This window comes from Lonchura striata, chromosome Z (assembly GCF_050655825.1).
Source record: "Lonchura striata isolate lonStrDom1 chromosome Z, ASM5065582v1, whole genome shotgun sequence".
NCBI lineage: Eukaryota > Metazoa > Chordata > Aves > Passeriformes > Estrildidae > Lonchura > Lonchura striata.
In genome coordinates, this window is record NC_140740.1 from 29689795 (window position 1) to 29708082 (window position 18288).

The following is an 18288-nucleotide window of genomic DNA, read 5'->3' on the forward strand; positions in this document are numbered from 1 at the left end:
GGCATCGCCTGCAGCGGCCAGCTGTCCCCCAGCTGCCGGCACTTCATCCAGCAGCCCAGCCCAGCAGCCCGAGATGAGAGAGGAGCAGGGCCTGAAGACACTGAGTACGTCTGCCGTGTTTCTTGTCTGCCAGAGCAGTGCGTTGTCTGCGTGTCTCGGTGCAGGCTGCGCCAGAAGTTCCTCCTCGGTCTCAGAGGCGCTGAGGCCTCTCTGCAGAAGCTGTTGTTGTGCTTTGAGGCAGCGAGGGAGCGCGCGGGGTGTTCCTGCTGCCTCTGGGGGCACCTGGGCCTGGCTTGGCTCTGCCTGGGCTGCCTTTTGTGGCACGTCGCGAGTGACTGGCCCCAGGGAGCTCTCAAGCTCCTGACAGTGGGCATGCATTTTGGATTGTGTGGGCAGCAAGGCCTCCGGTTGAAAGTGAGCTCCTGGCACTGCTTTTGTCTCTCTCAGGGAGCATTGTGAGTCTGGGCGAGCCAATGAAGAAATACAGGGCATTTGAAGAACTTGGACGAGGGTAAGTGTGACGTCTGCTCCATAGAACAAACCGTGGGCCGGGTCTTCAGCTTGTGCAATATCCAGCGTGAAGTCAGGCCAGTTCCAAACGCGGTCAGCCTCGGGCTTTGCCTCCTGTCACCTCTCAGGACGGCTCAGTCAGAGCAGTCAGGAAGCATCAGCAAAGACAACTTGATGCAAGCGACGCCTTGCTTGCAGCAGTGAGGAAGATCTCCTGGCCCTGTGTCTGTATGGCCTCCAAGGGCACCTTGCCACTCAAGAGCTGTCTGAGGACAGTTCTTGAAGGCAGTGTTTTCCAAGTTAGTCTTCTCCAGATGTAAGCCCACTTGCACACCTGTGCGCAAAGCCACACAGAGATCGAGACCCCCTTCCACTGGAATGGAACCAAGTGGGCGTGTGCCTTGGAGATTTGCACGGGTCCTTGGTCTCCATGAGGGAGCTCCGTGTTCCCTGTCCGGCATGGCAGAGGGCTGGTGGGCTGCCGTGCTGCCGGCTGAAGAGACGCCGCAGCCAGGCGTTTTCTAAGGAGTCCAGGCAGCCTAGGGAGATCTCCTGCCTAGGCTTGCTTTCACTGCCAGGGCTATAAAGGGCTTTTTCTGCTGCCCTTTTCTTTCTAGGGGCTTTGGAGCTGTTTATAAAGCCCTCGACACCAGCACAGGACAACAGGTAAAGTGTCCATACCCGCGGCAGTTTCTCCCTAAGCTCTGCTGTCTGGCAACAGGGCAGTTTGGCACAGCTCACTGTGTCATGGCACGAGCGCTCGCTCCGTGTTCCTTGAGGTCTCGTGCAGGGAGCGACTTCTCAAGTTAATGGTGGCCAATGTCTTTGTAGGTGGCCATCAAGATAATGTCTCTTCAGGAGAAGATGTCTGAGGAGCTGGCTGTCAATGAAATCTTGGTGATGAGGGACAGCAGGAATCCCAATATTGTCAGCTACTTAGACAGGTTGGGGTATTCTCACGTCTATGTAGCTTTAGACATCTGCATGTGCACGGGAGGAGTTTGCAGCTGGCTTTCAGTAATCTCTTCTGGCATGTGTAGCTTGGAGAGCAGTTGCAAAAGCCTGGGTCAGGCCCTCGGGTGCCTGAGCCGTGCCCATTCCTCTCTCTCCATGCCGTGGTTTCCTTCTTTCAGCTACCTGGTGGATGCGGAGCTCTGGCTGGTGATGGAGTTCATGGACGGCGGCACGTTGTTCGATGTGCTCCGGGCAGTGTACCTGGAGGAAGGACAGATAGGCGCCGTCTGTCGGGAGGTGAGGCGTCCCGCTTGTGCTTCCCCTGGCCTGCCCAGGATGGTTCTTGTCAGCTGGTGGTTAAGGAGAGCAGAGATTTCTTGGCCCCGGCTTTCTTTTGGCGCTGCTCTCACGACACAGAGCAGAAGAAAGAGCATTAATCTGAAGGGAACTGCCTGCTGGAGTCCCCGCACGCCTTAGGCTCTGTTCTTGCACTCTTCCATGCTGTCCGTCCTCTGGCGCTCGTGCACACTCACTTGTTTCATTTCCTGGCTTGCTCCTCTCAGCTTTGCCTCTGAATGTTTGTCTGGAGCCTGTCCGTCTGTCCGACATTCCTTGACATTCTAAGCCCGCATGCGGGTGGCAGAATTTCAAGCCGAGGGCGAAGGAGATGTCCTCAGCTTCAAAGCACGGCATTGCAGCCCAGATGGCGAGGGATTCTGAAACAGGTCTAATGTGCTGCTTCCTCCTCTGCTGCCACAGGGCTTCCAATGAAATCGTTGCCATGCTGCTTGCCAGCCAAAGGTCACGTGCTTGGTACCAATGGCAGGATGGACTCGTGCAAGCTCAGATGCCTTCGCTTTGAAATATCCAAAGCACTTCTAAGAGTGTTGAAGCAGCAAGCTCTTGCTCTTGACAGCGCCGTGCTAGTGCTCCCTCCTTCACAATTCCCTGAGAAAGCTGTCAACCTCTTGGAGCCCTTTTCTTTCTTCTGGGATTAAATCAGATGCTGAATGTTAACTTTCCTTCCCTCCTTTCTCTCTCAGTGCCTGCAAGGACTGCATTTCCTGCAGCGGAGAGCTGCCACAGCAAAGGGGCCCTTTGTGGAAGCTTTGCTGTTGTATTGTCTTCCAGCAATTGATGGGAATGGCTTGTGCATGCAATTAAAAAAACGATCTATAAAATACTGGGAAGAGAAGAGGAAAAACTGCTTGAGCTGTTGCATTTCCTTGGCCGTGTTTCTGTTTCTTTCCTGGCAAAAGAGGCCCAAACGTAGACAGCGCCTACTCTAGTGTCCTTGTTTGTTCTCTCGCTTGCTGTGGGAAAGGGCTCTTGCTCCTGGAGGCATGTTGGGAAAGGGAAATGCTCTCCGTTGGGAATGACTTGTGCTGTGGGAGCCCCCAGCAAAAGGCACTTTTCTAAGGGCCTCTGGTTCCTTTTCCCTTGCTCCCTGCAGGTCACCTCACACGTGGATGGAGAAAAGCCTGTGCTTTGGTGAGTGGCAAAGGAACCCCTGACGTTGCTGGCATGTTAGAACTGTGCAGCAAGCTGTGAGCTTGGCCTGTTGCAGTAGAGTGTAGAGTGCCAGCGTGGGAGGCTGAAGGAAAGGCCAGCTGCCTGGTGGCAGCAGCAGTAGCAAAGGGAGCACTGGCTCCTTCCTTATTTTCCCATCAAGAGCCTTTCAAGAGGTGAAAAGCAAATGTGACAGCTCCAAGGTGTCTTGCTGCTTCTAGCCAGCATGGAAGATCAAATGCACAGCAAGAGGCAGTAGCACCTCATTCAGCCATCTTCCGAGGGCTTTCATGACTCAGAATGCCACTTGTATCCAAGTCTATGATTTGCCCTTATTCTGGGTGCTTTCCCAGCGCAGTAGAAAGCAGCTGCTGCAAGGGTTGGCTGTTCCCAGTCTCTCTCACTTCTGTCTGTCTGCAGGGCTCAGCCGCAGGGTCAGCGCCTCGTCTGGCTGGCACTGTTACAGATGGAGAGGCTGAAGAGGAGCAAAACAGCATCAAGCCTCCAGCTGCTGTCCCTCCACAGGCTGAACTTGCAGAGCCAGTAAGTGGCATCTGAGCCTGGCACTGCCTTGGATGCAGGGCCAAGCTTCAAGCCAGGCCTTCAAGCCCAGCCCTTGTTGCTTGCGGCTGAAGATGCTGGGGGCTGTGTGCCTGCCATGACCTAGTGCTGCTTCAGCCAAGCCAGGGAGCCCTGGCCAATGGGTCCTGAACTTTGACACTTGAGCATCACTTTGCTGGGATGCTGAGAGGGCTCGAGAATGCCTCTTGGCATCAGACAAGAGGCAGCATTCAATTATTCCCAGCGTAGAAATGAGCCCCTTGTGCCCCCTGGCGATGCGGGCCGCCTGTGGCCAGCGGACAGAGCGGTCCAAAGACTCAGCTGACAGCCTTGCAGGATATTTGGGAAACACTGGCCCCTGGAAGGGACAAGCCACACTCCATGGACTACTTAGGTTCAGGCATGATGTAGACTGCGCTTCACTTGCACATGGTCAGAGCAGGGTTTGGTGAGGAGAATCCTAGAGGGCTCTGCATTGTAAAGGGCGGGTGGGGCTCAGCAGGGCTGGAATGCAGCCCCGAAGGGCCGCCCCCTAATGCCTGAAATACAGAGGGGAAATCGGTGAAAGGGATCAGAGAAGGGACACGCTCTGGGCTTCTGCTCAGACAGTTGCATGCCAGCTCCAGGGTGATTTCATTGCCCAGGAAAACACAGGAGGAGGAAGAACCGCAACAAGGCTCTGGAGCCCTGCTCTGATCTCTGTGTGGATCTTTGCAAGCCCATCAATGGCTAGTTCCACTTGTCGTGCAGAAAGGCCAGCACGATGGAGCATGGAAGTGGCCATGAGGGGCTGTATCGAAGTAGCCTTAGTGGTTTTCCCATTGCCTTTGGGAAGGGGACGTCCAAAAGCCCCCAGCTGAGGAGGCCTGGCGGTGGCCGACAGCATCTTCCGAAGGCCTTGCTTTTGCCGTGTGCTCTCCGGGGCGTCTGTGCCAGCCGCCCTTCTGACGGGCAATCCTTTCTGGTCCCAGCTCAAGACAGGCTCTGCCATTCAACGTGCCGCTGGACCGGCATCGCCTGCAGCGGCCAGCTGTCCCCCAGCTGCCGGCACTTCATCCAGCAGCCCAGCCCAGCAGCCCGAGATGAGAGAGGAGCAGGGCCTGAAGACACTGAGTACGTCTGCCGTGTTTCTTGTCTGCCAGAGCAGTGCGTTGTCTGCCTGTCTCGGTGCAGGCTGCGCCAGAAGTTCCTCCTCGGTCTCAGAGGCGCTGAGGCCTCTCTGCAGAAGCTGTTGTTGTGCTTTGAGGCAGCGAGGGAGCGCTCGGGGTGTTCCTGCTGCCTCTGGGGGCACCTGGGCCTGGCTTGGCTCTGCCTGGGCTGCCTTTTGTGGCACGTCGCGAGTGACTGGCCCCAGGGAGCTCTCAAGCTCCTGACAGTGGGCATGCATTTTGGATTGTGTGGGCAGCAAGGCCGCCGGTTGAAAGTGAGCTCCTGGCACTGCTTTTGTCTCTCTCAGGGAGCATTGTGAGTCTGGGTGAGCCAATGAAGAAATACAGGGCATTTGAAGAACTTGGACGAGGGTAAGTGTGACGTCTGCTCCATAGAACAAACCATGGGCCGGGTCTTCAGCTTGTGCAATATCCAGCGTGAAGTCAGGCCAGTTCCAAACGCGGTCAGCCTCGGGCTTTGCCTCCTGTCACCTCTCAGGACGGCTCAGTCAGAGCAGTCAGGAAGCATCAGCAAAGACAACTTGATGCAAGCGACGCCTTGCTTGCAGCAGTGAGGAGCAGGACCTGGAAGATCTCCTGGCCCTGTGTCTGTATGGCCTCCAAGGGCACCTTGCCACTCAAGAGCTGTCTGAGGACAGTTCTTGAAGGCAGTGTTTTCCAAGTTAGTCTTCTCCAGATGTAAGCCCACTTGCACACCTGTGCGCAAAGCCACACAGAGATCGAGCCCCCCTTCCACTGGAATGGAACCAAGTGGGCGTGTGCCTTGGAGATTTGCACGGGTCCTTGGTCTCCATGAGGGAGCTCCGTGTTCCCTGTCCGGCATGGCAGAGGGCTGGTGGGCTGCCGTGCTGCCGGCTGAAGAGACGCCGCAGCCAGGCGTTTTCTAAGGAGTCCAGGCAGCCTAGGGAGATCTCCTGCCTAGGCTTGCTTTCACTGCCAGGGCTATAAAGGGCTTTTTCTGCTGCCCTTTTCTTTCTAGGGGCTTTGGAGCTGTTTATAAAGCCCTCGACACCAGCACAGGACAACAGGTAAAGTGTCCATACCCACGGCAGTTTCTCCCTAAGCTCTGCTGTCTGGCAACAGGGCAGTTTGGCACAGCTCACTGTGTCATGGCACGAGCGCTCGCTCCGTGTTCCTTGAGGTCTCGTGCAGGGAGCGACTTCTCAAGTTAATGGTCGCCAATGTCTTTGTAGGTGGCCATCAAGATAATGTCTCTTCAGGAGAAGATGTCTGAGGAGCTGGCTGTCAATGAAATCTTGGTGATGAGGGACAGCAGGAATCCCAATATTGTCAGCTACTTAGACAGGTTGGGGTATTCTCACGTCTATGTAGCTTTAGACATCTGCATGTGCACGGGAGGAGTTTGCAGCTGGCTTTCAGTAATCTCTTCTGGCATGTGTAGCTTGGAGAGCAGTTGCAAAAGCCTGGGTCAGACCCTCGGGTGCCTGAGCCGTGCCCATTCCTCTCTCTCCATGCCGTGGTTTCCTTCTTTCAGCTACCTGGTGGATGCGGAGCTCTGGCTGGTGATGGAGTTCATGGACGGCGGCACGTTGTTCGATGTGCTCCGGGCAGTGTACCTGGAGGAAGGACAGATAGGCGCCGTCTGTCGGGAGGTGAGGCGTCCCGCTTGTGCTTCCCCTGGCCTGCCCAGGATGGTTCTTGTCAGCTGGTGGTTAAGGAGAGCAGAGATTTCTTGGCCCCGGCTTTCTTTTGGCGCTGCTCTCACGACACAGAGCAGAAGAAAGAGCATTAATCTGAAGGGAACTGCCTGCTGGAGTCCCCGCACGCCTTAGGCTCTGTTCTTGCACTCTTCCATGCTGTCCGTCCTCTGGCGCTCGTGCACACTCACTTGTTTCATTTCCTGGCTTGCTCCTCTCAGCTTTGCCTCTGAATGTTTGTCTGGAGCCTGTCCGTCTGTCCGACATTCCTTGACATTCTAAGCCCGCATGCGGGTGGCAGAATTTCAAGCCGAGGGCGAAGGAGATGTCCTCAGCTTCAAAGCACGGCATTGCAGCCCAGATGGCGAGGGATTCTGAAACAGGTCTAATGTGCTGCTTCCTCCTCTGCTGCCACAGGGCTTCCAATGAAATCGTTGCCATGCTGCTTGCCAGCCAAAGGTCACGTGCTTGGTACCAATGGCAGGATGGACTCGTGCAAGCTCAGATGCCTTCGCTTTGAAATATCCAAAGCACTTCTAAGAGTGTTGAAGCAGCAAGCTCTTGCTCTTGACAGCGCCGTGCTAGTGCTCCCTCCTTCACAATTCCCTGAGAAAGCTGTCAACCTCTTGGAGCCCTTTTCTTTCTTCTGGGATTAAATCAGATGCTGAATGTTAACTTTCCTTCCCTCCTTTCTCTCTCAGTGCCTGCAAGGACTGCATTTCCTTCATTCCCGCCAAGTCATCCACAGGGACATCAAAAGCGGCAACGTTCTCGTGGGCATGGACGGATCTGTCAAGCTGGGTGGGTATCGTCCCTGCTCAGGGGCAGCCTTCCCCGCGTGTGCTGTGGGGCTGCTTTTTGGTGACTGCCACTTCCCCAGAAGCGCTGCTCAGCCAGCGCGTGAATCGTGAGGGTGTTTCTGAAATGGCCAATGCCCTATTTCCCTGGCTCCAGCCACGGGGAAGGCAAGCTCAGCTGCCTTTTCAGCTAGACTGGGCATGGCCTTGGCAGGCTTGGAGTGGGCCATCCTTTAGGCCGGTTTGCCAGCGGTGGCTGGCTTTGACAGGCTTTGTTTTTCTCCTCAGCTGACTTTGGCCTCTGCGCTCAGCTCAGCCCTGAGCGCAGCAAGCGCAGCTCCAGAGTGGGCACTCCCAGCTGGATGGCCCCGGAAGTGGTGAGAGGAGAAGCCTACGGCCCCAAAGTGGACATCTGGTCCCTGGGGATCATGGGGCTGGAAATGGTGGAAGGGGAAGCTCCTTATGAGAGGATGGCCCGTGTCAGGGTAAGGTGCAGCTTAGAAAGGGGGCTCTGTGTGGAGAGAGCTGTTGTGGCTAGGAAAGGAGCAGCTAGAGTGCCCTCTTCCATCCATGTGTTGTAGGTTTTTGAACTGATAGAAATGAACGGGCCCCCGAAACTGCAGAACCCCAGGCACCACTCGGCTCTCCTGCGCGACTTTCTGCGCTGCTGCCTGCAGGCAGACGAGGACAGGCGCTGGTCTGCCCAGGAACTCCTGCAGGTGAGAAAAAGCAAAGGGGCAAAAAGCCCTGCCAGCTGAGGACACCTGCATCCAGGGATCAAGAGGAGTGTGGGCTGCGTGGGTGAGGCAGCTTCCAGGAGAGGAAGGCCCACGGGGAATGTGCTGCCCTCGGTCCTCTTGGTGTGTCTTTTGGGCAGCCAAGGAGTCCTGCTTGGGCCCGTGAGGATGTGCTCATGGAAAGTAACGGGGGTTCCCTTCTTTTTGGTTTTTCTTCCGGGCAGCATCCGTTTGTGACCTCAGGCGAGCCAGCCTCCAGCCTGGCTGCTCTGGTCACCTCAGCCAAGCAAGTGCTGGAAGACTGGAGAGGAGACGCTTGCGCCTGAGGAGGCCCTTGTGCCGTGCCAGCTCCGAGCAGGGGCAAGGGGATGTGTTGTGTTTGGGCAGAGATTCAGCCATCCCCTGACTTTTTAATAAGGGGCTGTGCTGTAGATAGGAAATGTAATGGTTCCGGAATTTTCTTAGTTTAGCTAGGTTCAACTTAAACCGTTGTTGGGTTTTTTTTTCATGAAAAGATTAACTTTTAAAAATTAAGGAAATTCAGGCAGAGAATTCAAAGGACTGTAGAATCTAGATAGCTTAGATAGTAGAGGATAGTTTAGCTTAGAATATAGTCTTGTTAATTTAGGTAAGTTCTGAGCTCTCTTTTAAGTAGAAAAGAAGGAATTGTCATAATCAGAATTAAGCTGTGAGAGGAAAAGCTGTGATGCAGCAGAAGTGCACTGTGCAGGCGCTACAAGCTGTCAGCCTGATCAGGCCAGCTGCCGGGCAGAATGATAAAGATGCAGAAGTAGTGAGGGGACACTTTGTTTCAGCCAGAGTGGCAATAAAACTCTGACATAGGCCGAGCGTTGGAAGACTCCCTTCCTTGCCATGCTCTAGCTAAGCTGGACAGTCCCTTGCAGAGGCCCAGAGATCACGCTGAGGTAAGCAGCTTTGCTTACCGCAAGTGGGGAAAGCAAGTGCAGGAAAACTGGCGTGCAGACGCCTGCGCCTGAGGAGGCCCTCGTGCCCTGCCAGCTCAGGGGAGGGAAACGGGGATGGATCGTGCATAGGCAGAGCTTCAGCCATCCCCTGAGTTTTACGAGGAGCTCTGCTGTAGATAGGAAATGTAATGTTTTGAGGTTTTCTGAGCTTAGCTGTCTTTAGTTAGGACTAGAGACCATAGAAGGCTTCAGTCATGAAGCATTGTTTAGAAAAGAGTAGAGTAGTGTTGATGTAGGGAAGCTCAGAATTATCCCTTAAGGAGAAATGAATGAATTGTCATCAGAAGAATTGAGCTATCCAAGAAGAATGTGGGATTGAGCAGATCTGGAGCAGGCATGTCCCACGAGTTGTCTGCCTGAACTGGCCACCTGGAGGAGGCCACCTGGAGGACAGATTGAGGAAGATGAAGATGGTGAAGTAACCAGGAGATGCTCTGTTCCAGCTCTTGCTTTCAGCATGACTGGCAATAAAACCTCTAAACCCCCCAGAGCCCTGGAGTGTTCCCTTGCGTGTCACGCTGTGCCTAAGCTGGTCAGTGCCTTCCAAGCTGTGCGCTGCGGACGGGCTCTCCCGTTCACGGCTTTGCGCTGCTTCCGAGCGGCCCAAGGCTCTCCCCCTTGCCAGAGTGGCCCTGGCCTGCCCCACACACCTTCCCCGACAGCTGCCCCACACCGCCCCACCTGCCTGGCTGAGATGTTCCCCACCGTGCCCTTGTGTCCCTCCGTGCCAGCTGCCCCTCACGCTGGGTCAGGATGAGGGACCTGGCCTGGCTGTCCCCCGTTTCCTGGCGGTCACTTGGTGCTGAGGAGTAAAGGAGGGTCGAAAGGGCACGTCTTCCTTACGCTTCCCTCTCTTGAACCTCTGGGGCACCAAAGCGCCCTGCTCAAGGGGGCCTGAGGGCCTACACTGGGCTTTCCATGCTACCGTGTCATTCCTCCTTCTCCAAAGCCCTACAATTTGCTGGTTGATGTGAGCAGACTTGGAAATGGGGAAAATGAGATGCTTTCCAATGGAGGCAATCCTTCTGGGTAACTACTGCAGTGTTTCAGCAAGAGAATTTGAAGATAGTGCTGGGCCTTGCATCAATTGCATTGATTTTGAAATGCCACCCTCAGCTTCTGAAGTGTGAGGAGCCCAGGGTAAAGCTCCATGAAAGACTGGACTGTGCTGTCCACCAGCAGAGGACTTGCGGGTGCGGAGTCACCAGGAAAGCAAGTCTGGCATCCTTGTTCTACAGGTGAACTGAGTTGATTTCCAGAGGAGTTGCGTGCACTTTTCCGCCGTCTCACGCAGTAATTCCTTTCCGCTTTCAAGCTGGCTCCTGGGTCTAGCTGAAGATTTTAACAGAGAGGGGAATGACTACAACTCATTTTCATTGGGATGTGGCTGTGCAAGTGTCCGCCAGGAATCTTACAGGGAGCATGGAGCCTGGGCAAACATCTGTGAGACTGTGGCTTTGGCCTGTTCCAAAGGGCCCTTCCTTGGGCTCGACATCTGCAGGGCATTGCAGAGCAGTGGGCTGCAGGCTGCTGCCAGAGCTCCAACACAACACAACTGTGGCAGCCCAGGAACCACTGCAGAGCTCCTGTGGTTGTTCTGAGGCTTTCAGTGGCCAGAGAAAGAGCAAGCAGGACAAGAGGAGCTTTGTGTCAAGAGCTAAGCCAGCATCTCCCTGCCACAAAAGGGAGGCCGTGCAGCAAACAGAGTGGGAGAAAAAATCAGCATGCACCGGTGTGCTCAAGAAGCATCTGCACGCTGCAATACTCCTGGAAATTTATTTTCTTTGCTTCTTTTTCCCCCTACATGTCATGGAAGAAGCTGGCTTTTCAGAACCAACGAAGATGCCAGGGAGAAGAAGCACACTTGCTTTCTGTTCTCGCGTGCAGGCTGGGCTGCCGTGTCTTCTGAGTTGCCCTGGGATGCCTTGAGCTCTGGCTTATGGACTGGAAGGACATGTTCTGCTGCTTCACGACTGAGCAGAACTTCCCAGGCTTTTCTTTTGCGTCATCTGTACAGAAGGTTTGGTTGCTGGGCACAACAAACCCAGAGCAGCTGCTATTGTGAGGTCAAGGGAGCGGTGCCACGTCACAGTGCCGCGTCACAGCACAGCGATGTCCCGGTGAGCCCGAGGCCTGGTTGTCCAGAGCAGCTTTTCCGCTCGCTCCCTGCAGGAGGATCCCTGCGACCAAGGAGTTCTCAGGAGACGGCCTGCACCCCGAGAGGAGTCTTGCTTTACCCCTTGGGTGGCATTCAGTGTGCGAAGCAGCAGAGCACGGCCAAAATGTTCGGGCAGGTCTGTGCCGCGGTTTGCACCATCTTTACCGTTGCTTATTCTGGATATTACCTGACCCACCTGACTCGTAAGTAAAGGTTTATCCTGGGGCTGGCGTCCCCTGGCTTTTGCTTCGCTCTGCTCCATTCGCCGCGGTAGTGACCGAGTTGATCAGGGAACAAAACTGCCGTTAGGATGCCACCAGTTTGGTAAATCTCCTGCCAGCAGCATCAGCTAAGAAGGGGGTATCTGTACTGGGTGGTAGGTGCAGAGCGTTTGCAATGTAATTTGCAGCCTGCAGTGCTTGCCTTCCCTCCCCGGGACAGCGCGTGGCAGTGGAGTGTGTCATTTCCTCAGCTTGCTGCTTCAACCAAGACAACCTGGAAATTGTAGACTCTGAGGGGACATGCTCAGAAGTACTTCTCAAAACCCTGTGGCTCTCTCCAGGAGTGAAGGAAAGCCTCTTTTGCTCCAAATGCTGCCATTTAGAGGCCTTGGCTGTGTGCCTTGACCCTTTCTAGGCTGCGCCAAGGTAGCCATTCCCCTGGCGATGCAGCACAAACTCCAGTCCAGTTAGGGTTTGCTGCTGAAGGCAGGAGCTGTTCTGGGGCCGCTGCAGCGGAGAGCTGCCACAGCAAAGGGGCCCTTTGTGGAAGCTTTGCTGTTGTATTGTCTTCCAGCAATTGATGGGAATGGCTTGTGCATGCAATTAAAAAAACGATCTATAAAATACTGGGAAGAGAAGAGGAAAAACTGCTTGAGCTGTTGCATTTCCTTGGCCGTGTTTCTGTTTCTTTCCTGGCAAAAGAGGCCCAAACGTAGACAGCGCCTACTCTAGTGTCCTTGTTTGTTCTCTCGCTTGCTGTGGGAAAGGGCTCTTGCTCCTGGAGGCATGTTGGGAAAGGGAAATGCTCTCCGTTGGGAATGACTTGTGCTGTGGGAGCCCCCAGCAAAAGGCACTTTTCTAAGGGCCTCTGGTTCCTTTTCCCTTGCTCCCTGCAGGTCACCTCACACGTGGATGGAGAAAAGCCTGTGCTTTGGTGAGTGGCAAAGGAACCCCTGACGTTGCTGGCGTGTTAGAACTGTGCAGCAAGCTGTGAGCTTGGCCTGTTGCAGTAGAGTGTAGAGTGCCAGCGTGGGAGGCTGAAGGAAAGGCCAGCTGCCTGGTGGCAGCAGCAGTAGCAAAGGGAGCACTGGCTCCTTCCTTATTTTCCCATCAAGAGCCTTTCAAGAGGTGAAAAGCAAATGTGACAGCTCCAAGGTGTCTTGCTGCTTCTAGCCAGCATGGAAGATCAAATGCACAGCAAGAGGCAGTAGCACCTCATTCAGCCATCTTCCGAGGGCTTTCATGACTCAGAATGCCACTTGTATCCAAGTCTATGATTTGCCCTTATTCTGGGTGCTTTCCCAGCGCAGTAGAAAGCAGCTGCTGCAAGGGTTGGCTGTTCCCAGTCTCTCTCACTTCTGTCTGTCTGCAGGGCTCAGCCGCAGGGTCAGCGCCTCGTCTGGCTGGCACTGTTACAGATGGAGAGGCTGAAGAGGAGCAAAACAGCATCAAGCCTCCAGCTGCTGTCCCTCCACAGGCTGAACTTGCAGAGCCAGTAAGTGGCATCTGAGCCTGGCACTGCCTTGGATGCAGGGCCAAGCTTCAAGCCAGGCCTTCAAGCCCAGCCCTTGTTGCTTGCGGCTGAAGATGCTGGGGGCTGTGTGCCTGCCATGACCTAGTGCTGCTTCAGCCAAGCCAGGGAGCCCTGGCCAATGGGTCCTGAACTTTGACACTTGAGCATCACTTTGCTGGGATGCTGAGAGGGCTCGAGAATGCCTCTTGGCATCAGACAAGAGGCAGCATTCAATTATTCCCAGCGTAGAAATGAGCCCCTTGTGCCCCCTGGCGATGCGGGCCGCCTGTGGCCAGCGGACAGAGCGGTCCAAAGACTCAGCTGACAGCCTTGCAGGATATTTGGGAAACACTGGCCCCTGGAAGGGACAAGCCACACTCCATGGACTACTTAGGTTCAGGCATGATGTAGACTGCGCTTCACTTGCACATGGTCAGAGCAGGGTTTGGTGAGGAGAATCCTAGAGGGCTCTGCATTGTAAAGGGCGGGTGGGGCTCAGCAGGGCTGGAATGCAGCCCCGAAGGGCCGCCCCCTAATGCCTGAAATACAGAGGGGAAATTGGTGAAAGGGATCAGAGAAGGGACACGCTCTGGGCTTCTGCTCAGACAGTTGCATGCCAGCTCCAGGGTGATTTCATTGCCCAGGAAAACACAGGAGGAGGAAGAACCGCAACAAGGCTCTGGAGCCCTGTTCTGATCTCTGTGCGGATCTTTGCAAGCCCATCAATGGCTAGTTCCACTCGTCGTGCAGAAAGGCCAGCACGATGGAGCATGGAAGTGGCCATGAGGGGCTGTATCGAAGTAGCCTTAGTGGTTTTCCCATTGCCTTTGGGAAGGGGACGTCCAAAAGCCCCCAGCTGAGGAGGCCTGGCGGTGGCCGACAGCATCTTCCGAAGGCCTTGCTTTTGCCGTATGCTCTCCGGGGCGTCTGTGCCAGCCGCCCTTCTGACGGGCAATCCTTTCTGGTCCCAGCTCAAGACAGGCTCTGCCATTCAACGTGCCGCTGGACCGGCATCGCCTGCAGCGGCCAGCTGTCCCCCAGCTGCCGGCAGTTCATCCAGCAGCCCAGCCCAGCAGCCCGAGATGAGAGAGGAGCAGGGCCTGAAGACACTGAGTACGTCTGCCGTGTTTCTTGTCTGCCAGAGCAGTGCGTTGTCTGCGTGTCTCGGTGCAGGCTGCGCCAGAAGTTCCTCCTCGGTCTCAGAGGCGCTGAGGCCTCTCTGCAGAAGCTGTTGTTGTGCTTTGAGGCAGCGAGGGAGCGCGCGGGGTGTTCCTGCTGCCTCTGGGGGCACCTGGGCCTGGCTTGGCTCTGCCTGGGCTGCCTTTTGTGGCACGTCGCGAGTGACTGGCCCCAGGGAGCTCTCAAGCTCCTGACAGTGGGCATGCATTTTGGATTGTGTGGGCAGCAAGGCCTCCGGTTGAAAGTGAGCTCCTGGCACTGCTTTTGTCTCTCTCAGGGAGCATTGTGAGTCTGGGCGAGCCAATGAAGAAATACAGGGCATTTGAAGAACTTGGACGAGGGTAAGTGTGACGTCTGCTCCATAGAACAAACCGTGGGCCGGGTCTTCAGCTTGTGCAATATCCAGCGTGAAGTCAGGCCAGTTCCAAACGCGGTCAGCCTCGGGCTTTGCCTCCTGTCACCTCTCAGGACGGCTCAGTCAGAGCAGTCAGGAAGCATCAGCAAAGACAACTTGATGCAAGCGACGCCTTGCTTGCAGCAGTGAGGAGCAGGACCTGGAAGATCTCCTGGCCCTGTGTCTGTATGGCCTCCAAGGGCACCTTGCCACTCAAGAGCTGTCTGAGGACAGTTCTTGAAGGCAGTGTTTTCCAAGTTAGTCTTCTCCAGATGTAAGCCCACTTGCACACCTGTGCGCAAAGCCACACAGAGATCGAGACCCCCTTCCACTGGAATGGAACCAAGTGGGCGTGTGCCTTGGAGATTTGCACGGGTCCTTGGTCTCCATGAGGGAGCTCCGTGTTCCCTGTCCGGCATGGCAGAGGGCTGGTGGGCTGCCGTGCTGCCGGCTGAAGAGACGCCGCAGCCAGGCGTTTTCTAAGGAGTCCAGGCAGCCTAGGGAGATCTCCTGCCTAGGCTTGCTTTCACTGCCAGGGCTATAAAGGGCTTTTTCTGCTGCCCTTTTCTTTCTAGGGGCTTTGGAGCTGTTTATAAAGCCCTCGACACCAGCACAGGACAACAGGTAAAGTGTCCATACCCGCGGCAGTTTCTCCCTAAGCTCTGCTGTCTGGCAACAGGGCAGTTTGGCACAGCTCACTGTGTCATGGCACGAGCGCTCGCTCTGTGTTCCTTGAGGTCTCGTGCAGGGAGCGACTTCTCAAGTTAATGGTGGCCAATGTCTTTGTAGGTGGCCATCAAGATAATGTCTCTTCAGGAGAAGATGTCTGAGGAGCTGGCTGTCAATGAAATCTTGGTGATGAGGGACAGCAGGAATCCCAATATTGTCAGCTACTTAGACAGGTTGGGGTATTCTCACGTCTATGTAGCTTTAGACATCTGCATGTGCACGGGAGGAGTTTGCAGCTGGCTTTCAGTAATCTCTTCTGGCATGTGTAGCTTGGAGAGCAGTTGCAAAAGCCTGGGTCAGGCCCTCGGGTGCCTGAGCCGTGCCCATTCCTCTCTCTCCATGCCGTGGTTTCCTTCTTTCAGCTACCTGGTGGATGCGGAGCTCTGGCTGGTGATGGAGTTCATGGACGGCGGCACGTTGTTCGATGTGCTCCGGGCAGTGTACCTGGAGGAAGGACAGATAGGCGCCGTCTGTCGGGAGGTGAGGCGTCCCGCTTGTGCTTCCCCTGGCCTGCCCAGGATGGTTCTTGTCAGCTGGTGGTTAAGGAGAGCAGAGATTTCTTGGCCCCGGCTTTCTTTTGGCGCTGCTCTCACGACACAGAGCAGAAGAAAGAGCATTAATCTGAAGGGAACTGCCTGCTGGAGTCCCCGCACGCCTTAGGCTCTGTTCTTGCACTCTTCCATGCTGTCCGTCCTCTGGCGCTCGTGCACACTCACTTGTTTCATTTCCTGGCTTGCTCCTCTCAGCTTTGCCTCTGAATGTTTGTCTGGAGCCTGTCCGTCTGTCCGACATTCCTTGACATTCTAAGCCCGCATGCGGGTGGCAGAATTTCAAGCCGAGGGCGAAGGAGATGTCCTCAGCTTCAAAGCACGGCATTGCAGCCCAGATGGCGAGGGATTCTGAAACAGGTCTAATGTGCTGCTTCCTCCTCTGCTGCCACAGGGCTTCCAATGAAATCGTTGCCATGCTGCTTGCCAGCCAAAGGTCACGTGCTTGGTACCAATGGCAGGATGGACTCGTGCAAGCTCAGATGCCTTCGCTTTGAAATATCCAAAGCACTTCTAAGAGTGTTGAAGCAGCAAGCTCTTGCTCTTGACAGCGCCGTGCTAGTGCTCCCTCCTTCACAATTCCCTGAGAAAGCTGTCAACCTCTTGGAGCCCTTTTCTTTCTTCTGGGATTAAATCAGATGCTGAATGTTAACTTTCCTTCCCTCCTTTCTCTCTCAGTGCCTGCAAGGACTGCATTTCCTTCATTCCCGCCAAGTCATCCACAGGGACATCAAAAGCGGCAACGTTCTCGTGGGCATGGACGGATCTGTCAAGCTGGGTGGGTATCGTCCCTGCTCAGGGGCAGCCTTCCCCGCGTGTGCTGTGGGGCTGCTTTTTGGTGACTGCCACTTCCCCAGAAGCGCTGCTCAGCCAGCGCGTGAATCGTGAGGGTGTTTCTGAAATGGCCAATGCCCTATTTCCCTGGCTCCAGCCACGGGGAAGGCAAGCTCAGCTGCCTTTTCAGCTAGACTGGGCATGGCCTTGGCAGGCTTGGAGTGGGCCATCCTTTAGGCCGGTTTGCCAGCGGTGGCTGGCTTTGACAGGCTTTGTTTTTCTCCTCAGCTGACTTTGGCCTCTGCGCTCAGCTCAGCCCTGAGCGCAGCAAGCGCAGCTCCAGAGTGGGCACTCCCAGCTGGATGGCCCCGGAAGTGGTGAGAGGAGAAGCCTACGGCCCCAAAGTGGACATCTGGTCCCTGGGGATCATGGGGCTGGAAATGGTGGAAGGGGAAGCTCCTTATGAGAGGATGGCCCGTGTCAGGGTAAGGTGCAGCTTAGAAAGGGGGCTCTGTGTGGAGAGAGCTGTTGTGGCTAGGAAAGGAGCAGCTAGAGTGCCCTCTTCCATCCATGTGTTGTAGGTTTTTGAACTGATAGAAATGAACGGGCCCCCGAAACTGCAGAACCCCAGGCACCACTCGGCTCTCCTGCGCGACTTTCTGCGCTGCTGCCTGCAGGCAGACGAGGACAGGCGCTGGTCTGCCCAGGAACTCCTGCAGGTGAGAAAAAGCAAAGGGGCAAAAAGCCCTGCCAGCTGAGGACACCTGCATCCAGGGATCAAGAGGAGTGTGGGCTGCGTGGGTGAGGCAGCTTCCAGGAGAGGAAGGCCCACGGGGAATGTGCTGCCCTCGGTCCTCTTGGTGTGTCTTTTGGGCAGCCAAGGAGTCCTGCTTGGGCCCGTGAGGATGTGCTCATGGAAAGTAACGGGGGTTCCCTTCTTTTTGGTTTTTCTTCCGGGCAGCATCCGTTTGTGACCTCAGGCGAGCCAGCCTCCAGCCTGGCTGCTCTGGTCACCTCAGCCAAGCAAGTGCTGGAAGACTGGAGAGGAGACGCTTGCGCCTGAGGAGGCCCTTGTGCCGTGCCAGCTCCGAGCAGGGGCAAGGGGATGTGTTGTGTTTGGGCAGAGATTCAGCCATCCCCTGACTTTTTAATAAGGGGCTGTGCTGTAGATAGGAAATGTAATGGTTCCGGAATTTTCTTAGTTTAGCTAGGTTCAACTTAAACCGTTGTTGGGTTTTTTTTTCATGAAAAGATTAACTTTTAAAAATTAAGGAAATTCAGGCAGAGAATTCAAAGGACTGTAGAATCTAGATAGCTTAGATAGTAGAGGATAGTTTAGCTTAGAATATAGTCTTGTTAATTTAGGTAAGTTCTGAGCTCTCTTTTAAGTAGAAAAGAAGGAATTGTCATAATCAGAATTAAGCTGTGAGAGGAAAAGCTGTGATGCAGCAGAAGTGCACTGTGCAGGCGCTACAAGCTGTCAGCCTGATCAGGCCAGCTGCCGGGCAGAATGATAAAGATGCAGAAGTAGTGAGGGGACACTTTGTTTCAGCCAGAGTGGCAATAAAACTCTGACATAGGCCGAGCGTTGGAAGACTCCCTTCCTTGCCATGCTCTAGCTAAGCTGGACAGTCCCTTGCAGAGGCCCAGAGATCACGCTGAGGTAAGCAGCTTTGCTTACCGCAAGTGGGGAAAGCAAGTGCAGGAAAACTGGCGTGCAGACGCCTGCGCCTGAGGAGGCCCTCGTGCCCTGCCAGCTCAGGGGAGGGAAACGGGGATGGATCGTGCATAGGCAGAGCTTCAGCCATCCCCTGAGTTTTACGAGGAGCTCTGCTGTAGATAGGAAATGTAATGTTTTGAGGTTTTCTGAGCTTAGCTGTCTTTAGTTAGG